The sequence below is a fragment of the Protopterus annectens genome, chromosome 1.part1, assembly GCF_019279795.1.
Source record: "Protopterus annectens isolate FY-2018-M chromosome 1.part1, PAN1.0, whole genome shotgun sequence".
NCBI classification, from domain to species: domain Eukaryota; kingdom Metazoa; phylum Chordata; order Ceratodontiformes; family Protopteridae; genus Protopterus; species Protopterus annectens.
Genome location: NC_056726.1, coordinates 573,106,768 through 573,119,968, shown reverse-complemented (window position 1 = coordinate 573,119,968; position 13,201 = coordinate 573,106,768). Strand labels below are relative to the sequence as shown.

At 40.4% G+C, this 13,201-nt stretch overlaps 1 protein-coding gene across 1 annotated transcript in view; it reads left to right on the top strand.

Moving 5' to 3' along the window:
- The window catches only part of LOC122813360 (coiled-coil domain-containing protein 80-like), a 141,280-nt gene that overhangs the window by 52,574 nt on the left and 75,505 nt on the right, over nucleotides 1-13,201 (top strand). The gene's annotated exons all lie outside the window — the stretch shown is intronic.

Genomic DNA, 13,201 nt, shown 5'->3' with positions numbered 1-13,201 from the left:
CTTTTGAATCTTTTTAGAGTTTTTTTTTCAAGTTTTAGCTTCTGGTATTTAGGCCCTGTATTTGAGCAGGTCTCTGCTTGTTTGCACATTGTGCAGCACTGCTCAGTACTGTGCAATTTTGTGCCAAAGCCGGACAGTTAAATTCAACAACTTTTCCCTTAAAACCCAGGCAGAAATATCCATTCATTGAGCTCCTCTGTGATTGTTTCTGAAAAGCCACCCCCTAGTGACAACTAGGGTTACCATCTGTCCCACTTTGCGAGGGACAGTCCCGCTTTGGGCAGTTGTGTCCTGCAAAAAAATTGAAAAAAATGGCAAATGCCCTGAGATTTTAGGACAAACATATTTCCTATATTTTATGTAATAGTTACATAAAAAAGTTATTCTGTTTCTGAAACACCTAAATGTTATATGAAACAGAATAAACAACTAAAATGCTACAAGAATAAGCATTTATTTAGGGAAAAACGTGAAGTTCTGTCCTTTGTACTGTCCGTGGGTATGTTTTGCCTTGAAAAATCTGACGTTTGTGCAAAAAATGTCCCACTTTGGGCATTTGAAATGGTGGCAGCCCTAGTGGCAACAGTCTTCAACCTAGCATTATGGACAGTTGGACTACCCTTGATTCTCCTGCCAACCTTGTTGACTTGGGTCTCTTGAGGCAGCGTAACAATTGCCTCATGTACACAGACAACCCTCTACTAATAACACAATCTAGTACACAGTGCAAGAGATATATTTACACCGAGAATATAGAATTCATGCACTCTCCCTCACTCAAAACAGTAATACAGAGAGGGTTGTCAACTCACCAACCACTACATATTCACACAGTACGCCGCAAACACATAAATCCACATATGTGGAGGTTCTCTCAAAAAACTTACCGAAACATCAGAGAACTCCAAAACACAACTTTGCTACAGCTAACACAGTCTCCACAGCACCCATGACACATAGCAATACCAGTGTCTCACCCACCAAGCCTGTAAGGCGTAGCACTCAAAAAACAAGTTTTCTTGTCATTGGAGACTTATTAGTGAGATACACGGATGTCCCACTCACCAGATTGGATGAGTAGAAAGTCACAGTCAGTTGTTTGTCCAGTGCCAGGATTTGCCAAATCACGCATGCTCTCAGGTTTCTCAGCAAAACATACTGTTATGACTCTGTCATAGTTCAGGTTGGTGTGAATGACCTGAGATGTACCTTGCTGGACTACATGAAGAGAGACATGGTCGAGCTCTCTGAGTATGCGTCCCAGGCAGGTATGTCCCTAGCTTTGAGCAGCATACTACCCTCACATAGAATGATGCCACAGTATAAACAAAAAATGATTGATTTCAATAATTGGCTTAGTTTTTGGTGAAATTTCAAGGGGATCTATTTCCTGTATGCCTGGGAAGCCATGGTCGACAAACCTCTCTGCTTTGCCGGAGATGGTTTGCACCTGGCACCCCTAGGCTTTTGGCTACTGGCAAAGGCTGTTGCCTCCCCAGAGTGCTTTTTTTAGGCAAGGTCTCAAAAACAAAATATCAATGTGAAATTAACCAATCACAACAAAATAAGAGTCATGCTGCTAAATGCTAGAAGTTGACATTTACAACCAAGTGCGCCTCCAGATGTTTCTGCAGTTACCTTCTTCTGCATCTCTAGGTGTAAAATATCACTTGTTCATATTCACATTAATAATTCCAAAACCATGCTACATACAAGGTATGGGAACATTTTATCTTGAGGCATACATATTTGCCCTCTGTCAATGAGTATTTGCTAGAACTGTAAGGTGATAACTTCATTTTATTAAAGGCTCAAGCCACACCTGTGGGAGTTAAAGGTAAACACTCAAAAGAGCTGTACTAGAGGGAATGAGTTAAACCAAAACCTCCACTCCCTGGAATCAGTTCTATCAGTAGAAGATGTAGATGTCTGTGCAATCACAGAAACCTGGTTTAAGGCTTCGGAGAGTACCCTGGCCCTGCAAGGTTACAATGCCTTTCAGACCTTTAGACTGCAAAATGAACATATGAAAACCAAAGGAGGAGGTATTTCAATCTATATTAGAGATAAATTTGGCTCCCATCTAGTTACACTGGACAACTTCATAGAGTTACTCCAGGTCCAGGTTACAGTGGGTAAAACCCCCATTCAAGTCCTAGCCAGTTATACATCTCCCTCCATGGGTTATCACATCCATGAATCCTACTTAACCAAACTGAAGACAATCCAAACTTTACTGAACACACTGCTTGTGGGGAATTTCAATTATCCCACCATCAACTGGGAAACCTACTATAGCCCAAACTTGCTAGCACAAAAGTTCCTTGACTTTGTGAATTCAAATGTCCTGGAGCAAATTGCCCATACCCTGACAAGAGGAACAAAGGTTCTAGATCTGGTCCTCACCAACATTTCAAACAGCTGCTCTGCAGCAGCTGTTGCACTCTCTTTAGTTAAACTGACCACAAACCAGTCACCTTTGAACTGACACTAACACCAGAACTCACAAAGGGTGAAATCAGACTAAAAAACTTCACCAAGGCAAACTATACCCTCCTAGGTGAAGGTATAAACATATTCCAAGCTTCACCCCAAGCTGAAAGTGGAAATTGGGCTGAAGCTTACACTAAAGCCCTGTACAGTCACTTGCAGAAGTGTATAAACTTGGCTGTACCAGATAGAATCAAAGACAGAACCCCAAGTAAAATCAAGCTGCCATGGTGGGCTTCCAGCATCAACAAACTCTACAATAAATGCAAAAAGTTGTTGTCCAAGAAATCCAAGACAAAGACCCAACAATGGAAAAGCACCCTCCTCAGCCTTGACAGGCAAATAAGACAACTTGTCAAATCATCGAAGAGCTTTTTTGAGAGAAACCTAGCAGTACTGCCAAGGATAACCATAAGGCCTTTTACAGCTATGTATGTAACCAAAAGGGTAGGACCCAAGCATGTGCAGAACTGATGGCCAACGGTATCTCAGACACTGACCCCCATTGAGATAGCGAACCTGCTAGTAGATAGGTTTGGCAAAAATTTCAAGGAAAAGAACATGGCATCTACGTAACCAGATGACATCCCAGGGTGTCTTCTAAATGGGCTAAAACATGAACTAGCATCACCACTAAGTACTCTTTTCAATCATAGCCTAACCACAGGGCTTATTCCTGCTGAATGGAGAACAGCTACAGTTATTCCCTTCCACAAAAGTGACCTAGCAACAGATCCGGGGAATTTCCGACTCATAAGCCTGACCAGCTTCATTTGTAAGACCATGGAATGTATCATTATGGACCTCATAAATAAAGACATAGGTGACCTCCAAACTGTGGATCCTACACAATTCGGCTTCGTGAAGGGCAGACCTTGCTTGTTAAATCTGGTGGATTTCTTTTAAAGTGTAACCAAGGACATTGATGAGGGCAAATCTGTGCACACTTTATACCTTGACTTGGCAAAGGCTTTTGATACAATCCCATTTTCAGGCATTACCGATAAACTTAACAAACTGAATGTAAACCGCTACATTGTAAGATGGGTTGCCACCTGGCTCACAGACCAGATGCACACTACCAAAGTGGGTGATTCCACATCAACCAGCAGACCTGTTACCAGCAGGGTGCCACAGGGGTCAGTGCTGGGCCCCCTACTGTTTGGTATATGCTTCTCACAAGTTCAGGTCAAAATTAAAGGGTTGTGGCAGACCAAGTTTGCAGATGACTGCAAACTAGGTGCACTCATTGAATCCCCAAATGATGTCAGTATACTCCAGGATGGTCTCATACAGACCAGCGACTGGTGTATTAGTCAGAGTCTCAAACTGAATGCAAAGAAATGCATCATCATTGCCTTCGGCACAAACAATGTCTTTTCACACTATCAAATCAACAACAATACCCTATGTCACCATGAAGTGGTAAGGGAGCTGGGATCACAGGTTGACCGCGACCTTAACTTCAACCATGTGTCTACAGTTGTAAGGAAAGGTTTCCACGTAGCTCACTTGATTAGTAAAGGCATCGCCTGAGAGCAAAAGAGGTTATAACCCCACTATACTCTGCACTTATCCAGCCCATAACTGCGTATAATGCCCCGTACAAAGCACCTGCAGCAATTACAGAGACCTCAGAGGTTTCTAACAAAGAAAATCAAGGGCCTCCTGCATTTGCCTTACACAGACTGACTAAAGTCCCTGTCACTATACTCTGTATTGTATAGACTTCTTAGAGGAGACTTATGCCTGGCCTACAGAGCAACCCAAGACCCAAACCTAATGAACTTACTGCATATCCATAAATCATATGGGTCTAGGTCTACCCATTACAGGGACTTAAATATGGCCTGTGATTTAAATGGGACTTGCTGGAGGGAGAGATTTATCTCCCAGTGACTGCCACATCTTTGGAACAGGCTACCAATTCATGTGAAACGGAGCACTTCTATGATACTGTTCAAGAAGAACCTGGATGACTGGATGGGGCACTGGAAATTCTTACCAGGGATAGCACCCACAACACTCCTGGACATGGCAGTCATCACTAAATGCAATGTTGGATATTGACTAGTTCTTCTATGGTATTACATTGAGTTGAAATGACTAGGCTTAAAATTACCTCCGGGTTGATAGCCTAGTAATCTCTTATGATCCAATGATCCTATGAAATATGCCATTAGAGACAATTTTGCTGCAGGACTGGGTATTACTTCTAGGTTTCCTGATGTAACTGAAGAAGGCATTGTGGTTATCCTTGATATTGGTCCTAATCTGAGTTCATAACTATCTCTGGGTTATTTGGTGCTGGTTTTACCAGGCCATTTGATAGAAGGGTAGTTAAAATTGACCATAATAAGAGTATATGACATAATGTGCATTTCTTATGAGCTGACAGATAATCAGCATGTTCCACTGAGGATATGGAAGGGAACCTGTTGTTGGCAACAGATTCTTTTCTGTATCATTTTGCCCCCAGTGCCTGTTGATCAGCAGTCTTCTTCTGGCCAATTAGCTTATTTGTTCCCATAACTGAAGCAAAAGTCACAGAGGATGAGCCATCATTCAGATAGTCATCATGGTGGTTTGTGACTTTTTTTTATTTATGTGGCCCAAACAACCACCGCACACTCAGGGTAGGCACCAGTGAGGGAATGCACAATAGGCTGACCACAAAAGATATCCCTTTCACTTCCATAAGGGACATTTACTAGAGAAGAAGGTCATTTTCTTGGTGCCCAGCAAGGAAATTACACCTCCATAATGTACCCTTTAGTGCCCACAACCATCCCCTTCTTCTGGGAGAGGCAAGCACGCCATTCCCATTCACTCCTTTTTCTTCATGGCTAGCTCCTCCAGTGCCAAGGATACTAGTTGAACCCTGGTTGCCTGGGTCACAGTCAGGACTCCATCCCTCTGCACCACAGACTTAGGTCCTGTGTAGTTGGCAGTAGTTGGCTTTATTGAGAGATTTCAACATGTTCTAGGTTTGTATTTCCCAAAATGTGATGTCCACCACTGCTACTAATATGTAATGGCCACCAATAAGTGTCATCCCCATGCTGGGCCAGTAATCAAGGAGCCAGAATCCTCACCACTGAAACTGCAGAGGGATGGGCACTTGGAATACCAGTGGATATACTTAGTATTTCCAACTGCAGACCTCCCTGCATCAAGTACAATTTTCCTTAAGAGCATACAGGGAACACACTCAGCCCAGGGTCTGGGTGTCTCTATATCTGTCTCCCTCCACGTCCCCAATAAGACTCCCCACTGGTACAGCTGTAGGGTTAGGTCCTCAGCCAAGTGTCCAAGCCAAGTCCTCCAGCACCCTGTTTGTAAACCCAGTGCTTCATGTCCCCTCTCCAAATAAGGTTTAATTTTCACACACACACACACACACACACACACACACACACACACACACACACACACACACACACCTGAGAAAAGCTTCACCAGCTTTGCCCAGACTATAACATTGATTCACTGCCACCAGTCAGAGTTACTGTAAGGCTCTTACAAAGGGTATCCAATTATACTGTGTAATATTAATACTAATACAAATGGTAGTAGTTCACCAAGATGGCTAGGTCTTCCGGAGTAGCCCATACAGTATCACCAAATAAATGTAAGCACTCTCCAAGGTTAGATATTCTCTACAAGGACCAGCCACCATATACATTTTAAATATATTTAATAATAAATAATAAAAGTACATGAAAATACTGAATATATATTCACAATAACCACAGAGTTCAGTTCACAGGAAATATTGAAAAGAACATTGATGGACAAACTCAGACAAATAGAGAAAAACAATATCTAAACTGAGCTTCACTATATTTCTGACTGACTATAAGATAATTACTGTTTCCTAGTTAAGTTACTTACTGCTGCAAGGCAAGATGCTGTGGGTGAGGGTCTTTCTAATCAAGCTTCCCAAACAGAATACTCAATACTCTGAGATTTCTAGGCATAATATTTTAAATATCATTTTCAAGAGGGCTGGCAGAATGACCTCATCTGGTCACCTGACTCTAGATTCTCATGGTATTCTCCTTTGAAGCTGAGACAGGAATTTAGCACAGATGGCCACAATAGACATCCAAATATTTATGGTAGTACCTGGGGCCTCCTGTCTTTCCACTGAGCTAATGGTCAAAGACTCATCCCCAGACCCATCATCTTCAGTCCTGTTCAGCACTGTGGGGTGCCTTTTAATGGTTTAACAGCTCATTTATACTTCCCTTATTTTTCATAAAGTTAACCTCTGCTGTGTCAGAGCCTCTATTAAAACATATTCATTTAATTCAGCTACATTAATACATTTCTCTTCATGTCAACAGTGTGCACTGTTGATACATTTCAACACAAGCAAAGCTCACAAATACATTTTAAGCACAAGCATCTGTGCAAAATCAGTTTGATATACAAATGACATACAGTTATAATACATTTGTAATACAAACATCTTGTATAAATCAGTTTGATATTCAAAGGACGTATCATTCTTTACAAAACTCCAGCTCTCTGTGCTGGCAATTGCCCATATCCTCACACAAAATATGATGTAAGATGATGGCTCCTAATAAAAGTGGATCTGAACACATGGTAAATGCAGTACAATAGTAAGGAAGGAGTGCTGTTGTTATTCTAAAACAAAGTTTTGGTAACTAAACAAATGTATTTTAGGATAAGGTGGACCTGAAGTTCAGATATTTTCTTGTTTAAGCATCCATTTTTTTGTTTGTTTAAGCTTCTAACATTGAGAAGAACCACCCTGCTATTGTCTGAATTAGAATTTTCTAGGTATGTATGTTCATGTGTAATTTGGTAAATCAGCAGTAACTGGAGCTTATTTCTCTTTTCCTAAGTCTCTGTCCATTTGGTCAACTTTAGTCAGTCTTTCACTGTCAAGTGACTAAAAATGTAATCCCCCAAATTATGTCCACCACATTATATGTATGTTTTAATAAAGTAAGGCGAACCATGCTTCAATACTTCTACGTGACTTAGGCACGAGTCAACAAATGCAAAATAAGTAAAAAGAATTAAAAAGCAGTCACTAATTTGATATTGCTTTATTTAGTGTACACTATTCATATGTAAACATACCTAAACTTAACATGAACAAAGGATATAAAGCAATAGAGACATTATCATGTGCTAAAAACCATCACTAAATTCATTAAATGGTTCTAATAAAGTGAGATGGCATTACCTGTAATATCTTCCAAAATTAGGTATGTAGAAAAATAGTAACAGTAGGGTAACAACTGATGTTTCGTGTATTCCATAACCATTTAGGTACAAGGGGTAGGGAATGCTGGCAGTTAAATTTGACAACTGCAGTCTAAGGATGCTGAGATTGTGTAGTTTGATGGGATGGTGTTTCTTGCCATGGATGTACCACTGTGTATATAACAGGGGTACGGAAAACAATCTGTGCAACTACAAAGGTAAAATGTCATTGCTTTGTGCACATTCACATCAGCTTAACTTCAGGTGCCAAACTGCAAGCATATCTCTCAACCTAGAAACATCAAAAATCTAGACAAGGCCCATGAAAAATAGGTACAAATTTGTACGCTGATTAACATAAAATTTGCATGCATAATTGCATAACCCCACCCACTCCAATGGAATTACGGGATACCAGCTTTCAAACACAAACTGAAGAACAGACAGCCATAATATGGCACCAGAGTCCCCCTGCAGCCATTCTAATGTCCCATTACCTGGCTATTTGGCCCTATTTACCATAAACACTAATGTGCATACTGTTTTACTTCTACAATGATTATTTGGATTTTATATTTACATTTTATTGCACAATGCACAAACACTAATTGACATCTGCTAAACAAAGCAGTACTGTCTCACAATGAAAATAGACTTAGCATTAAAACTTATCTGCCCTTGAAACTCACATTCACTGAAACAGCATTGAAATCCACATCACAGCCAAAGAAAATGCATCTGGCCAGTGGTGAATAAAGATTACCTTTGGGCTGTTTTCAAATCATTGGCCCCTTGCATATAAAACAAGAAACATACATGTATTCTTTGATGCACTTTCCTGACTTTATTAAATTATATTCCTTGTATAATACAGCATAACGTATTGCACTACGAGCAATCATAAAATCATCTAAGGCCAGCTTAGAGAGAAAAATTGCACAGGACACTAAGGATAATCACAAGGCTTTATTTAGCTATGTCAGGAACCTGGGTGGGAATTCCCAGATATGCTCAGAATTAGTGCAAAATGACAAAAAATACACCGAACCCACAGACATTGCCAACATCCTAGCTGACAGGTTCAGCGCAAACTCCCCCCCCTCCCCACCAAAAGGGCAAATATCTATCCCGGAAGTGTGCTGCCCCCCTGACATCTCAGATGCTCAGGTAAGAGCCGCCCTCTCCAAAGCAAAAAACACAGCATTAATGGGACCAGACGGTGTCCCGGCTGTGTCCTACATGAACTCCAAGAAGAGCTAAACCCAAACATAAAACTACTGTTCAATATCAGCCTTACTACAGGATATGTACCCAAAGAGTGGCGTACAGCAACAGTGGTCCCTCTCCACAAAGGTGGTGCCTCAACAGATCCTGGAAACTATCGCCCCATAAGCCTGACTAGCTTGATCTGCAAAGCTATGGAAAGGATCATCATGGACCTCATAAATAAAGATATTGGGGACCTACAGATACTGGATCCTACCCAGTTCGGCTTTGTTATGGGCAGATCCTGCCTCTTAAACCTGGTCAAATTCTTTGAAACAGTCACCAAGGCCATTGATGAGGGGAAGGTGGTCCACACAGCCTACCTGGACCTCGCAAAAGCCTTCGATACAATACCCCACTCGGGCATTATAGATAAGCTCACCAGCTTAAATATAAACCCCTATGTCACTAGATGGGTTGCAAACTGGCTCAAAGACAGAACCCACATGGTTAGAATTGCTGGAGCCATGTCAGACTCCAAACCAGTTACAAATGGTATCCCACAAGGCTCAGTCCTGGGACCTCTCTTGTTCGGTATATATTTCTCGGAGGTACAAGCCAACATGAAAGGACTGTGGCTGACCAAGTTCGCAGATGACTGCAAACTGGGTGCCATAATCAACTCTCCAGCCGACACAAGCATCCTCCAAAAGGGCCTAATAGAAACAGACAACTGGTGCCAGAGCCATGACCTCAAGCTAAACGCCAAAAAGTGTATAGTCATCCCCTTTGGCAAAAACAAAGTGCCCACAAATTATCACATAGGTGGTAATCCATTAAGTATGGAAGAAGTAAATAGGGACCTTGGGACCCAAGTTGATAGCAATCTCTCATTTGACAACCACGTGGCCAAAGTGGTTAGAAAAACATTTTATATAGCCTACCTAATCATGAAGGGATTCACATCTAGATCAGGGGAGGTCATTGTGCCTCTTTACTCATCCCTCATCAGGCCCATAATTGAGTACAATGCCCCTTTTGGGATGTACCTTACCAGACACCTGCAGCAACTGGAAAGACCCCAAAAGTACCTCACCAAGAGGATCAAAGGGCTCACACAGATGCCATATGCTGCCCGGCTAAAGAAACTCCAGCTCTACTCAGTGGCATACCGCCTGCTCAGAGGCGATCTGTGCCTGATGTATAAAGCCATGTCCAACCCGGAATTAATGGACATGCTGCACCTCAGAAAATCCAAATCCCATCGAGCTACGTGCTCGAGAGACTTGAACCTCAGCACTGAAATAAATAGGACATGCTGGAGGGACAGATTCATAACCCAGAGGCTCCCTTCACTCTGGAATAAAATCCCAGTCCAGGTTAGGCAGAGTCCCTCATTGACCCTCTTCAAGAGAAATCTTGATGAGTGGATGGGAGATCGTCAGTTTACTTCGGGTATTACTTCTGTGTCACTGTTAGACAGAGGCACAGTATACTAACCTCAAAAAAGGGCATAGCAAAATTAATTTAAAATGGGTGGCGAAAGCCAAACACACTCTGGCTAGGCTTATAAATGCCCTAGGGCAGATAGCCTAGTATGAACCTATGAACCTATAATTGTTAGACTTTGAGTGCATTTTAAATTTATTGTTTGAACATTTTTTCCAGTTGGCAATTAAACAAAATGCATGAACCAATAATGACAAAACTGCCCAATTCAGAACATTTCCATCATAAAAGTCTACTTACACACACACACACACACACACACACACACAAAGATATGCATAACATACAACTAAAGTTTGTACGATGACATAACACTCATTATTAAAACTCAGCTATTAGTCTTTACTTAAAACCCCAAGAAACTCATGTCAAAAGCATCAAAGGGGAAAACAGAGGTACAGAGAAAACAACACTTTTATAATTTTCTGTCAATGCTCAACTAGCCCCTATGGAGTTTCTTAAAGAGACCATGTCTGAAATTAATATGAACATTTCCAAAAATTTTACTAAACATATATTCAAATAAATACCAGCTAACATCCAAACCTTTTGCCTGATATGTCTGATATTTCAATATAAAATAGGTCTCTTTCTACAATAACTATTGGTTAAACTAATGTTTTAGATGGAAAGGTGTCCACAATAATACAACAGAGTCCATTTTTTTATTTGTATTTCATATAAAGAACATGTCCCGCTACTGGACTACACATTGGTTTATTTCTAATATCTCATACATGTTCTAAAATCCACTTTCTAACTTGCCATTTTGCCAGCAAACTATAACACATAAACTTAAATGTGCTGCAATATAAAATAACACTTTGAGGTAATACAATATAGACCACAATAGCATAAAAGTCAATAAGCACAACAATGGAGTAAATATGATACAAAATAAACAAATCGGTGCTAAGATAACTACCCAGCTTTTAAGTACCTTTTGACATCAATAACAGAAACTTGTAATACCTAAGCTAAGCATACACTAACAGATAGGGGATTAATAAGAATCATTCTGTACCAGTAATGCAAACATGTAGCAAGTCTGTTTTAACACTGTTAAGTTTGCATTATCTGATTCAAGATATGATTCTGCATTAAATATCACCAACTAGTCTTTCTGTCTATCCCTTTCTGTAATATCTCTGCACAGACCAGTCCTTCCTTCTCACATCTGATAAGGCTGGTACCTTTAATCAGCGCACGCGGACATGCACACACACACACTGCAGTCCATTCTAGCCTTGCTCCATTCAGCTAAGGAGTTCCATTGGCTTGTTCCATTTTTGGAACTTAAATCTGCAGCAGTCCATTAACAGCTAAAGACACATACACACACAACATAATTACCTCTGCAGTCCATTCTAGCCTCGCTCCATTCAGCTAAGGAGTTCTGTCGGCTTGTTCCATTCTCGGAACCTAAATCTGCAGCAGCCAGCAGTCCATTAACAGTTAAGGAAGCTCCATTCCCCATTTATAAACCACTGCAGCTTAAGCACCTAAGGAGTTTCATTCCCTTGCTGCTGGCCAGAAATGACTGCATGGCTTACATGTTATTGTTTGAACTCAATTCCGACAGGCTGGCAGGCTGTTTCAAGGCGTTGATGTCATCGCACATGTGATGACATCAGCTCAAAAAAACAGAAAAATAAAATTCAAATTAAACAGCCAGGAAATTCGGAAATTAAGGGGTGCCACTCGGGAGTCATGGCACCCAATTATTTGGACCCCAAAACCTGGTAAAAAAATGAGTAATTTGATACAGTTAGGAGGTATGACTGCAAGCCATCAAATGTTTAAACATAAATGTGCAAATGAGCTGGAACAAGAGGCATCAGTTCACAATGAAAAAAATCCTAAATTCATTGCAATTCTCTTCATGTAGGCACAAGGGATTTCTGTTTTCTTACAGGGTGTCTGACTAGCAGGGAATTTTTGCTTCAAATATAAGTCAACAACTGGACAGTGGTAGGAAGGGTTAAGAGGAGGATACACAGGAAGTAGTAAAACCATTTGCTAGAAAGAAAAAATCATTTTAAAATGCAATATTTCTTAGGAATATTTTGATAATGAAGTAAAATATGCAGGATACTATTGTAGAAAATGTATTTATTTATTTATTGACCAGGAAAGTCCACCTGGGACAGAAGCCCATTTTCAGCAGAGGCCCAGGGAGAAAAACTCCACAAACACATTATGATTACACAGTATTTTACACAAATTTACAGCACAAAACAGTACAATAAAACAAAAATGAGAAACAGACTACTAAATTGTGGGAAGTTACAATATCAGAAAGAAAAACAGAGTAACTTTCTCTCTCTCTCTCTCTATATATATATATATATATATATATATACACACACACACACACACACACACACACACACTTTTTTCTTTTGTAAATATTGAAATAGGTTGAAAGTTAAGAAAGGAAAAGATCACTAGAGGGGTAGTGTTAGGTTAAGATAATTAATAAAGGGAAAGAAAAATCACTAGTGGGGTAGTTTTAAAGGGGTGAGGGATTAGAATGATAGTTAAGTTAGTGAGATTTATAGTAAGGACAGAGTTGTTTAAAGTAACTTATGGATCAAAAAGAAAACTGAAGAAAAGAGAAGTCTTAGAAGGAAAGAGTAAAGTTGACGAGATCCTTGAAAATTGACAGTTTCCTGCCAAAGACATTCAAGAAAACTGGTTGGGAAGTAGATTAGCCAGAGAACTGCAATAAATGTGAAAAAGTAGATTGTTT